The following is a 13,943-nucleotide window of genomic DNA, read 5'->3' on the forward strand; positions in this document are numbered from 1 at the left end:
TATCAAGAGAAATAACCTACGAACCATTGGAGTACTAGAACAGGGAGGGAGAACAGAAAATACAGAGAGAATTGTTGAAGATTTGTTGGCAGAAACGTTCCTGCATATTGTGAAAGGCGAGACGATACCTATCCAAGATGCTCATTGAACCCCAAACAAGGTAGATCCCAAAAGAAAGTCACTGAGACATTATAATCAAACTTGCCAAAACCAAAGATAAAGAGAGAATTTTAAGAGCTGCTAGGGATAAATGAAATGTCACTTACGAAGATATCTGTTGAGTCCTCACTTTATGTCAGGCATTTCAGTCATGACTATGGATTACATATCAGAGAAAATGCTACTAAATAAAATATATGTAGGTATATATATATTATATATATATACACACACTAAACACAACATTACTATTGAGACAATTAGTCAAAATCAAATAGAATTATTTGACCTTGGTTGCCATGTCAAATCATTTGTCTATTCTAGAGATATAGAATATTGGTCCATCATAGCAAAGACCCAAGAAATCTTTTTTTTTGTGGAAAAATTTTTTTTCCTCTAATGAAGTAGAAAGATGTTAAAGCCCTTAAAAAAAAAAAAAAAAAAAAGAATTCAATTTCATTAAATGCCGTTGAAGCTCTGATTATAGTTACAATTTTTTTCTTTTTTTAATTGTGCTTTAAGTGAAAGTTTACACTTCAGGTTAGTTTCTCATACAAAAATTTATACACACATTGTTATGTGACACTAGTTGCTTACCCTATAATTTGACAGCATACTCCTCCTTTCCACCCTGGATTTCTCATGTCCAGTCAACCAGCTCCTGTCCTTTTTTACCTTCTCATCTCGCCTCTGGACAGGAGCTGCCTATTTAGTCTCACGAATCTATTTGAGCTATGAAGCACTCTCTTCAAGAGTATCATTTTATGTCTTATAATCCAGCATAATCTTTGTTTGAAGAGTTTGCTTCAGGAATGGTTTCAGTTCTGGGCTAACAGAGAGTCTGGTAGCCATGTCTCTGAGGGTCCCTCCAGTCTCAGTCAGACCATTAAGCCTGGTGTTTTTACCAGAATGTGAGTTCTGCACCCTACTTTTCTTCTGCTCCAGTGGGGAGGTCATTGGTGGTTAGGGAGGTCATTGGTGGTAGCTGAGTACAACCTAGTTATTCTGGCCTCAGGTTGATAGAATCTCTGTTTTATGTGGCCCTTTCTGTCTCTTGGGCTAACATTTTCCTTGTGTGTTTGGAGTTCTTCATTCTTCTTTGCTCCAGGTGGGTTGGGACCAATTAACGCATCTTAGATGGGTGCTTGCTAGGTTTTAAGACCCCAGACGCCACTCACCAAAGTGGGATGCAGAACATTTTCTTAATAAACTTTGTTATGCCAATTAACCTACATGTCCCTTGAAACCGTGGTCCCCAGAGCCCCGCCCCTGCTTCTCTGTCTCTCAGAGTGTTTGGTTGTGTTTAGGAAACTTCTTAGCTTTTAGTTTAGTCCAGTTGTGCTAACTTTCCGTCTATGGTGTGTTGTCCTTCCTTTCACCTACGGTAATTCTTTTCTGCTATCTAGTTAGTGAATACCTCTCTACTTCCCTCCCCACCCTCGTAACCATTAAAGAATATTTTCTTCTGTGTTTAAATCATTTCTTCAGTTCTTATAATAGTGGTCAATATTTGTCCTTTTGCAATTGACTAATTTCACTCAGCATAATGCCTTCTAGATTCATGTTATGAGATGTTTCACAGATTCATTGTTGTTCTTCATCATTATGTGGTAATCCATTGTGTGAATATACCATAATTTGTTTATCCATTCATCTGTTGATGGGTGTTGCCATGGATTAAATTACGTCCACCCCCAAAATGTGTATATCAACTTGGTTAGGCCATGATTCCCAGTACTCTGTGGTTGTCCTTCATTTTGTGATTTTCCTGTGTTATATATCATAATTTCTGCCTGTAATTAAAAGGATTAGGGTGGGATGTAACACACTTGTTCAGGTCACCTCCCTGATGCAGTGTAAAGGGAGTTTCCCTGGGGTGTGGCCTGCACTGCTTTTTATCTCTCTGAGTCGGAATTGACTCAACAGCAGTGGGGTTAGAGATTAAACGAAAGGGAAGCAAGCAGAGAGAGGGGGACCTCATTCCACCAAGAAAGTAGCACCGGGAGCAGAACGCACCGTTTGGACTCGGGGTTCCTGTGCTGAGAAGCTCCTAGTCAGGGGAAAGGTTGATAAGAAGGCCAATTGAGAGAGAAATCCTTCCTCTGGAGCTGAGTTTGGACTTTTAGCCTACTTTACTGTAAGGAAATAAATTTCCCTTTGTTAAAGCCGTCCACTTGTGGTATTTCTGCTATAGCAGCACTAGATGAGTAAGACAGGCACCTAGGCTGTTTCCATCTTTTTGCTATTGTAAACAGTGCTGCAATGAATGTGGGTGTGCATATATCTATTGGTGTGAGGGCTCTTATTTTTCTAGGATATATTCCAAGGAGTGGGATTGCTGGATTGTACGGTACTTGTATTTCTAGCTTTTTAAGGAAGCGCCAAATGGATTTCCAAAGTGGTTGTACCATTTTACATTCACAGCAGCAGTATATAAATGATCCGGTCTCTCCACAACCTCCTAAGAGACCTATTTTTAGGTTATCAATCACAAGAAATTAAAAAACTATTTCATGAGTGTTTGAAATCTTTGTTCTTCAGACACACACACGATTGTTGCTACTTTTTAATTTTTCCTATTTTAACAGGCAATGGCTACAAAATAAGGAAAGATCTATTTGCCTTGCATGATATGAAATTAAATCTGAGAGATAAACAACTTAAATTTTAATGCTTCACATTCAAGAGTGCAACTGTGCTAATATTTAAATAACACAATGCATCCATCCTTCAATCTTTTATTTAATGTTTTAGTTTTCTCTGGTTTTAGACTGTTCTAAGCTCTAAATTTATTTAATCCTCCTTTTTGTCCAAAATGCTGAGTATATTGCTCTAAACTTTGCTCCGCTATTAAAAAAAAAAAAGTACAAATATTACTTCAGGTTTATCTGTTATGTATTTAACCAGTTTAGGTCAAAGCTTTCTCATAAAGGCAGATAAAACAAAGCAAAGTTACTTGTAACCTTCTTTTCTTGCATTTGATAGATGCATATATAATGACTGCAGCATCAAATATCTACCAGTAAAGAAATTTTCTCATGTTTTTCTTACCTATTTCAATTGCTCCCATTCTGTAAAACACTGAAGGTGAGACACTCATTCTAGGATTTCTGTACGAATGCAGTGTATCCGATGAACCGCTGGAGTGTGACTAGAATGTATTTTCCTTTTCAAAAATGTTTTCTTCTTTTATATTGGTATATATTCTTGCTGGAACACCTCCTTTTCCCTGTAGAGTTTGCTATATACATACATACATGTATGCTTGCTTTGCCTTATGAGACAAGGTAGTGTAAGAAAAAGAGAAGACCCTTAAATTTCTTAACCACTAAAACCTTCAGTTTCTTTGTTTGCAAAATGTAACCAATCATATCCACCTTGTTTGGATTTTATGAAGATTAAATTAATATGCAAGACAAATAGACCCTGACAAATTGTAGGTAACACAACAGTGTCAGTCCTTTTCTCCTTGTTAATTGTTGAATACATTAGGCTGTTCGTTGTTATTAGTTGTCATCACATTGACTCTGACACTTAGCAACCTTATATATAATAGCATGAAATGTTACCCAGTCTTGTGCCATTTTCATGATCATTGATATGTTTGAGTCCTTTGTTGAGGTTACTGTATAGTGCCTTCCAACCTAGGGGGCTCATCCTTCAGCACTATATTGGACAATATTCTGTTGTAATCCATAAGGCTTTCATTGGCTAATTTTTGTATGTAAATTGCCAGGCCTTTCTTTCTAGTCTGTCTTAGTCTGAAAGCTCTGCCAAAACCTGTCCTGGTATGTAAAATACTAGTGGCATAGCCTCCAACCTCAAAGCAACATGACACAGCACAACAAACTGACAGATGGGTGAAGGGAATACATTAACAGGGCAAAGCAAATCATTCTTTATTTTTTCTACTAAGGTCCAGGGAAATGGTAAGACTATATTTTATTTTTTGTGATGTATAAGATTGTTAGAATAAACAGGATTTAGTACTAGAAGATCATTATGGTATTATTTCATGTGTTTATTTTGAAGTACTAAAGTATACTTATTTGAAACTTTTAATCATTGAAATTACTCTATAGTTTGACAAATTATTTCAATGAATGGAATTGGTTTAGAGTTTCGTTGTATTTTTTGGAATATCTTGTGTATAGCTCAAATATGTTTTTTTCACCATGAAAGTATTCAGTTCAAAGTTATCCCAGAAGGACTTCATGAAGAGCTATAACAGCACAACTCTCAGATGTAGCATTTCACATGTAATCTATTAAATATTTGATGAGTAGTAGGCATTTATGGTGGATAGTCTCCAACGATGGCCACCATCAATTTCTCCCTTCCCTGTACATGCAAACTGCCCCTTACACAAAGAAGTGGAGTCTTCCCTTGAATCTGAGTTGCCTGTAGTAACTAGTATGACCAATGAAATGTGGCAGAAGTCATGCTTTGGAGTCCCTGATTATGAGAAGTTTCACGTTTCTGCCTTGATTTTTGGGGATGTTTCCTCTTGGAATTCAGCTATCTTGCTGTAAACAGCCCAAGATACATGGAGAAGGCATATGTAGGAGCTCCAGTGGACAATGCTGGATGAGCTCCAAAGAGCAATCGTTACCAAATGCCAGTCTTGCATATCCAGCCCAGTCAAGGCTTCATATGATCCTAGCCCTAGTGGTCATCTGACAATAACCACGTAAGAACTCCAAGTTAGAATCAGCCAACCTGCAGGACCATAAGAGATTATAATAATAATTATTGTTTTAAGCCACTAAATTCTGGGGTAGTTTCTTATGCAGTAATAGATACCTAGAACCACATTATAAGCAAATTTATATGGTGACCCAAACAGTTCACATAAAGATGTGATATCTGTTACATTAATCTTTAAAATATTAAGCAGTTTACCTTAACAGACTCTAAAATCTACATTTTATTTTAATGTGATCAAGTTTCAAAAAATATAGTGACAGTATGGTGTTAAATTTGAGGGGGAGAATTAAAATACAGCATTTTGGAACACTGAGCTTCATATGCATTCATCCATTCATTTAAATATTGATTATGTACATATGCAAAGCAATATGCCAGGTGCTGTGGGGGATAAAGGGATGAGTCAGAAAGTGGTACCAATGTTAACATTTTAGAAGACCCTCCCATTTTCCTCTGAAGACAATAAAACACAGTGTTCATGTTTGTTGCTGGGCTTTCATTTGGTGTTCTCTTTAGTTTTCTGTCTTCTATTCTTCTGACGCTTTTTCAGATTATTATTTTCTGTGAGTGTTTGGAAAGTGTAAAAAGAAAAAAAAATCCTAATTTGAAGGAAAATTAGCCACATACATGATGACATTATAATTTAAAACAACAAATTGATAAGCAATATAGAATTTTAATGAAGATTTTGATTTTTTGTCTGAGGGACTCTAAGTTGCCATAATATGGCTGTTTTTTCAGTGAGATTAATGGTTAAGATCTGGTGTACATGTCGCAATGGACAATAAGTTCTTATAAAGCCCAAATTTCTCGTTTCAGTTCAGTTTTCCAGTATTGTGGATTTGTTAAAATCACGAGCTTTTAAGGGAGAAAGGTAGGCTTTACTTCTTATCTGACAATGACTGTCTTTACCTTGGGTAATTTTGAAAACACTCTAAGCCTACGTTTCATTATCTATAAAGTGAATATAATGATGGTATTGATAACCAAAGGCTATTGTGAGTATTGGCTGTGGTTGTGCATGTAAACTACTCGTAAAGACTCTAGTACAAAATATTTTTCTGAAGTTTTGGTAGTGGGGGATTACATTTTCTATTGTGTAAAAGGAAAAGAAGATGCTAAGAGTTCAGTGGAATTTTATTGAAATTATTTAGTGAATCAGTGGGGCAATTTTAAAATCATCTAGACCTATTTGTTCATTGGAGCCCTGGCGGTACAGGGTTGAAGAACTTGGCTGCGAAATAAAAGGTCAGTGGTTCAAATCCACCAGCTGCTCCTTGGAATCTCTGTCCTGTAGGGTCGCTATGAGTATATGCTTTCTTTAAAGGAAATCTCAAGCAGATGGACCATTTGTCTGGCTGAAGTGAGTGTGGAGAGCAATCTCACCTTGTGCGGTGGTTCTCTTATGGCTCAGAAAAGCCCAGTCTGCAAGCTACTGTACTAAGCTTATAAAAAAAAAAAAAGCTTATACATGTGTATAACTCTGTTTCTTTCTAATCCTGCTTTTCCATGTGTTTTAAGCACCGAAACCATGTATTAGTCTAAATGTCCTATGGCATTTCTTGCCTCCCAATTAGGACTCATGTTACTCTCTCTGCTTGGATGGTCCTAAACTACACTTAGGCTTTTTAGAAGCAAATATCATTGCTTCAGCTTGGAGGTAAAAGGGTATAAGGCAAATATGTTTTCAGGAAAAAAAGTGAAGTATTGGAAAATTTTAATTTCAATTACAAAATGAAATCAAATATGTTCTACTTTAACTGCTCAAGCAGACTGAGTTACATTTTTATGCCATAGTTTTAAATTTCATACTTTGGGATTTCTCTAAGGACCTTATAGGGGACTTAGTGAAGGCACTACCAGCTAGTGAGCATAGACATCACCTCACTTCACATATTTAGCCAAATCTTAATGAATCCTAATTTATAGTCACTTCAACCAGGAAGTCAAATTTTTTTGAGTTCTTTTTCCCCAAAGACTTCCAGAAGTCCCCAGAGATTTGACACATATTCATAAAAGTTGCCTGCATGTGTGTGTTACTTCAGCAAGTAGCATCCAAATTACACAGACCTTAGAGTTGCTCCCCATTTCTTGTGCCCCTCAAGGGTTTGCCACTGCTGTCACTGGGGAGGCTTGGGCGTGCTTTATATTTGTTGTAGGAGCCCTTAGATCCTGCTCCTGCACCTGAAAAATGTGAATGAGAACATCCCCTTCTGTGCTTTGCTCTGTTAAAGGGAGGAGCAGAAGGTTTGCTTGAACATCCAAGTGCTAGAGTAGTAGTTGGTTACATAGCTTTAAAAAAAAAAAAAAAAGTTCAAGTTTTAAAAATAAAATATAATCATTTTAAAAAATTGAAATAAAATGGAAGTATATAGGTAATATTTTTTGGTCCAACTTGTTCAAATCTACGTATTTCTACTTTTCGTTTGCTTTTCTCTTAGTTACTAAGAAAGGTGTGTTGTGATTTTGGTCCATTTTTCTTCAAGTTCTGTCAATTTCACATTGTATAATTTGAAGCCATGTCAATAAATGCATAAAATAAACACTTGTTATATGGTCTTGGTGAGTTGAGTATTTATCATTATGAAGAGACCATCTGTGGTTCTGTTAATAGTGTTTCACCCTAAAATCTTTTTCTCCTAATATTAATATAGCAATATTAACTTTGTTTTGTTTAGTGTTTTATAATATCTTTACCCATGCTTCTATTTTTAACCTGTGTGTTTTATGTTTTAAATTGTTTCTCTTTTAACTAATATTTAGTTGAAAAATTTAAAATATAGTTTAAGAATTTATGTACTTTAATTAGAACATTTAGGGTATCAGATTTAATAATGCTGTAACTAACATATTTAGTGTAATAACATCTCATATGGTTCTGCCTTTTCTCTACTTTCTTGCTTTGTTTATAATTAATTGTTATTTTTTATTATTCTATTATTTCCCTCTTCTACTTTGGAAGGAGTCCCTGGGTGGGGCAGATGGTTAAGTGCTAGACTACTAGCCGAAAGATTGGTGATTCAAACCTACTTAGATGCCTGAATTAACTCGACGGCAACGGGTAATGGGTAAGAGTTAGTTTTATGTATTTTGGAGCCCTGTGATTGTGTACGTATATATACCTTACGGATATGTCCTTTTGGTGGATGGACGCTTTAGTCAGTATATAATGTCCTTCCTTGTCTTTTATGGAAACCCTGGTGGCATAGTGATTAAGTGCTACAGCTGCTAACCAAAAGGTCAGATCCACCAGGTGCTCCTTGGAAACTCTATGGGGCAGTTCAACTATATATTTTTTTTTTAATAGGGTCGCTATAAGTCAGAATCGACTAGACACCAATGGGTTTTTTTTGGTTATCTCTTATGGTGGATTTTGCCTTAAAGTCCATTTTATCAGAGATTGATATTGCCATTTCTGCTCTTTTTTGGTTATGATTTGCTTGATATATATTTTTTCCATGCTTTGAGTTTTAGTTCATGTCTTTGTGTCTAAGGTGTGTCTCTTTTAGACAGCATATTGATGGGTCTTTTCTTCTTTTTTAATCAGTTTTGTCACTGTCTGTCTCTTTACTCGTGCATTTAAGCCATTTACTTTCAGCGTAATTATCAGTAGGTACGGGTGTACTGCTGTCATTTTCTTGTGCCTTTTTCGTCAGTGTTGACATTTTCTTTGTTCCGTCTAATTGTCTGTGCTTAGTTCTTTTTGTTTGTGGATTTTTTCATTTCTTTCATTGTTGTTGATTTTGTGTTTACTGAGTCTTTATGTTTTTCTTCCTTTTTATTTTTATGAGTAGGTTTGTTAACTATCTTTGTGGTTACCTTGAAATTTACCTTCATCTTCCTAAGTTTAAAGCAGTCTTTTAACTCATGATATGGCCATGACTTCCTCCCCATATGAAAGTTTTCTAACTACACCATTTATTCCTCTTGTTTTGAGTTTGTCATCATTTACAGATTGATGTCTCTGGGTACCTTTTTTCATTCATTAACTTTGCTTTAATTTTTAAGAATTCTTTATCTGACTTGGTATCTGGCTAATGCTGTTCTGTGTCCTAATCTCAGGTTGTTGTCTGATGTTGTTGGTTCTCTGCCTGAAGAACCTCCTGTAATATTTCCTGTAAGTTTGGTATAATTTTTACAAATTCCCTTAATTTCTGTGTATCTGGAAATATCCTAATTTCACCATTGTATTTGAGAGACAATTTTTCTGGATATATAATTCTTGGATAAAAATTTTTGTTTTCAAGGTTTTGTGTATTTCATCCCATTGTCTTTCTTGCTTGTGTGGTTTCTGCTGAACTCGATCTTATTGATTTTCCTTTGTAGCTGACTTTTTATTTTTCCCAAGCTACTCTTAGGATCCTTTCTTTGCCTTTGATTTTGTAAAGTTTAATCATGATATGTCTTTGTAACTTTCTTTTCAGTCTATCCTGTATGGGGTTCCTTGAGCTTCTTGGATGGATATTTTTTTGTCTTTCATGATACTAGGGAAGTTTTCTGCCAGCAAATCTTCGACAATTCTGCTTTTTTTTTTTTTTTTTGCCTCCTCCTGTTCTGGAATTCCGATCACATGTAAATTTTTCCTGTAGATAATGTCCCCCATAATTCTTATGCTTTCTTAATTTTTCTTCATTCTTTTTTCTGATTTTTCCTCAAACAAATTGGTGTCAGTGGATTTGTCCTCTATTTTGCAGATTCTGTCTTCCTTTGATTCAATTCTGCTCCTATGTCCTTTTATTGAGTTGTCTATTTTTGGTATTTTATTGTTAATCTTTGAATTTCTAGTTGCTGTATTTGAATGGTTTCCAAATGTTTATTTATTTTGTAATTTTGTTCCTGTATTGTGTTCCTGAATTCTCCTATTGTTTAGTCTGTGTTTTCCTTGATTTTGTCTGTGTTTTCTTTGGTTTTTGCCTGTGTTTCCCTTGGTCTCTTTCTTGGCCTCTTGCAGAACCCTATATATTAGTCTTTTGGATTCCTTTTCAGGTAGCTTCATTACCATTTCTTCCTCTGAAAGGCTTTCTGGTTCTTTATTTTGGTCACTTGCTGGAGCCGTCTTGTCCTGATTGTTTATGTGATTTGATATTGTCCATTTTCTCTGAGGCATTAAGGTGTTATTATGTTTATTTATTGTATTTATTTTGCTGCATCCTGATTTTTTGTTTTGTTTTGATAAATCCGAGTAGGTGGGGTTGGTGTGCTACTCTGATTGCTAGTCTAGGTACACTGGCGCTCTCACCACCTGTCGCCAGGTGGGTGGGGCAGCAGCTGGGTGTGTGAGCACGGGTCTCTGTTTGCTGGCCAGGATCCTGCATTCAGGAGACAAAGAAGATTAGGACATGCATATGCAGATAACTTGCCAATATATGTGAAATAGTAGTGCAGAGATGGTTAGTTTTCTTCCAGTATCTGTTCTACCTTTCTTCTATTTTAATAGGGTTTTAGCTGGAAACATGGATTCCTAGAATACAAATTAAATTGCCCAACTTCCTCTGTAGTGAAGTATGAACATGTTCTGGCCATTGGGTATGTTCTGGCCAATGGGATGTAAGTAGAAATATCCTGTGACATATTCCAGGGCCCTTCATTATAAGACAACTGGCATGTACCCTTTGACCCTTCTTATCCCTTTACCCTAACCTGCTGCCTGGGATAGATGTGGTGACTGCAATTCCATCTTAGACCATGAGTGAGGGCCACACCCAGAGGATAGCAGAACTGAAAGTGGAAAGAGCCTGGGTCCCTGAGGATTTTGTAGAGCAGGGTTGCCTTTTTGGATTGTTTACCTCTGCACTTTCACCTGATAGACAAATAAACTTCTAGCTTGCTTAAGTCACTACTGTTTTGGATTTCTGTTATTCACAGGTGAGCATTGTCCTTACTAATCTAGTGAGTAAACAGTAAATCCCAGAAATAATGCAAAGGGTTTGTTTATAAGTGTCTTGGCTTTATAACATATCATTCAGTCATATCTGAGTAAGAATTTTTGTCAATCCTAGAGAGGTGAATTACATGGTGAATAGCAGAAGCTAATTGTATAATATCTGTTTATATACTTAAATGCATAGTGAACTTTAAGCGTTTCTGTACATGTTATGAGTTTCATTATTCATTAGTACTTTTTTAAAGTTACCAGGTTAATGATTTACCCTTTATTATTGTTGATAAGAATATGGATTGAGTGAAGCCCCCAAAACAATTGTCTTCAGGCCTGGTTGTGCTTCATGTCACAAGGTACTTGGTGGCCATGGACCATACATGTAAGAAACATAAGAATTATTAACACTTTTGAGACTTTTTTGTACGCATAATGTAGCTAAGTGTTTGTGGTCTATATTTACGTATATACACTTTCCCATTGAAAACAAAATAAACTAATCAGAGCCATTTCTCTGTTGCTGATTTTTTTGTTACATTATTGAAGTATTAATGTAATTCTCACTTCTGCATCTTCAATAAGTTTAATGAATTGTGAGGGAAATATAAAGATTCTACCAAGCCTTTTAGGAACAGAGAAAAGTACTATGAAATTATACCATAATATTACCAGGTAATATATCTATTCCCAGGCTTACAACTAGTTAGCTTTTTAAATCATTCTATAGAATGGCAAAACCATGCTATTAATTCCAGAAAAAGGTAATCTAAAAAATGATAACTAAAGGCATTTTCCACTTATGGACATAGATGCAAAAAGTCCTGAATAAAGTATTAGCAATTTGAAACAGCATACATCATGATCAAGTGGATTTCTTTCTTGATTTGCAAAAATTGATCAACATTATGAGAGCTATTACTGTTATTCATTTTCTAATAAATTAAAAGGGGGAGGGAGATCACTCAATAGGTACTGAAAAACTCAGCATCTGTTCTTGATAAAACCTGTTGGAAAGCTAGAAATAAAAGAAAAAAATAATTAACTAAATATAGTGTATTTATGAAAGGGCTAAAGCATGAATCCTACTTAGTGGTAAAATATTAGAAATGTTCACATATAGCCAAGCATAAGGCAGAAATGTTCACCACAACTAGTAGCATTCCACATTGGATGAGAAATTATGTTCAATTAAAAAAAACTTAAAAAATTACATATATAAATTATATATAAGTATAAATTCTATAACATTATATGATTTTATTACTTATTATATATAATTTACATATACAAATTAAATTATATTCTCTTTGCCATTGAGTCAATTCTGACTCATAGCAACCCTATAAGACAGAGTAGAACTGCCCCATATGGTTTTCAAGGACCAGCTGGTGGATTCGAACTGACATCTTTTGCTTAGCAGCTGTAGCTCTTAACCACTGTGCCACCAAAAAAAAAAAAAATTTAGGCTTCATATATATGTGTATATATAGCTACTAATGCAAAAGAAATGAATAGGTCAATAAAACACAGAATCCAGGAATACATTCATGTGTACATAAGAATTTAATATATAATCAAGGTACTATTACAATGCCTTTCTAAACAAGGCAGAAAACCCAGAATCTAAAAAAGGAAAAAACATTGAGAGATTTGACTCTTCAAAACCAATGAAACAAACAAAAAACCTCAGTTTAATAAAAATTAAAAAGATAAGCAGTAAACTTGAATAAAAATATGTGTGTGTATAAAAAAGAATTATCCATAATATGTAAAATCCAACTGCAAGTCAATAAAAAATTTAAAAATCCAATAAAGAGAACGGCAAAGGATATGAAATACAAATAAAAACATAAATTTTTGAAATGATGCTAACTCCAGTATGAATCAAGGAAATGAAACTGAAGCAATTGTGAAATTATTTGTCCACAATTTATAGAAAGTGAAAAAGATTGATAATATCCAGTGTTGTTGAGTTTGTGGGGAAATGGTAACTCTCAATATACTATTTGTGGGAATACAAATTAATCAAGCCTCTTTGGAAGAATCTTGGCAATATTTATCAAATCTTTAAGCTGAACTTAACATTTGAGCCAAATTTTAATTTCTATGAGCATAGGTACAAAGATTTATGTAATAAAAAATGATGAGATTTACATAAATGTACATCAATATTGGAATGTTATGTGGCAGCTTCCTATAATGAATATTTTGCCAGTTAGAGAGAAATTAAAAATGTCTATATTTTATTAAGTGGAAAAAATATTTTATAGAACAATGTTTATGATATGATTTCCTTTATGAAAAGAAAAAAAAAAACTGGACAAAAGTTGATATTCTCTTCGGGCAGAGAGAGGAGGGTAACAGGGAGATGAGAGGCAGTATTTACTTTGTAACTCATATTCTTCTGTATTACTAAAATTTTTAAAATTTCGTAGCCTATGGAATTTTTAAAACAATTACAAAGATCCAGGATTAACCATTTTTTGTAGTGTGGAGTTATTCTGTACAAAATGTTCAATGTATTCATGAGTATGTCATATAACACTCAAATAGCCATTTTAAGGAAAGCAAAATTGATCATTAGGAGTTAAATATACACGTGAAATAGTTTTTCAAACTATAAAGCAGCACAAAATGTTAGTGACTGTTACAGTAAATGTGTATGTGGAATACACTGATGGTGGTTTCACTCATAGTAGAAATATAGGTTCCATAATGTCATTTGTTTGACATAAATACAACTGTCTTAAATAGTGAAGACTTGGGGTAAGATATTAGTGAATTTTTATTAATTCCTTTTGAGGAACTCTTAAAGAACTTGAAAAACAGAGGAGGGGGAAAAAAAAAAAACCAGTGAAGAAGACTGGTGTAGGAGCGGTTCCTAGAATGGTTCATTTTCGGTTAGATCCAAAACCCTCATGACAGGATACGTGCCCTTTACTACTTAGCTGTTATGTTTTCAGTAGGTTAGGAATAAGGGATTGCAATAAGCCCTACACAATGAATTCTGCAACTTGTTGCCATTGCAATTCCTATCATGATTTTACCACCTGATAGAAGCAGATGTTTGTCATGTGAATAGGAGTGATGGCTCTTGTTTTTTGACACCATTAATGTTCCATACCATCACTCGTCTGTCAGTTTGCTATACTGTGGTGGTCTGCATGTTGCTGTGATGATAGAATCTATGCCACAGATA

Source organism: Loxodonta africana, chromosome 13, assembly GCF_030014295.1.
Source record: "Loxodonta africana isolate mLoxAfr1 chromosome 13, mLoxAfr1.hap2, whole genome shotgun sequence".
Classification (NCBI taxonomy): domain Eukaryota; kingdom Metazoa; phylum Chordata; class Mammalia; order Proboscidea; family Elephantidae; genus Loxodonta; species Loxodonta africana.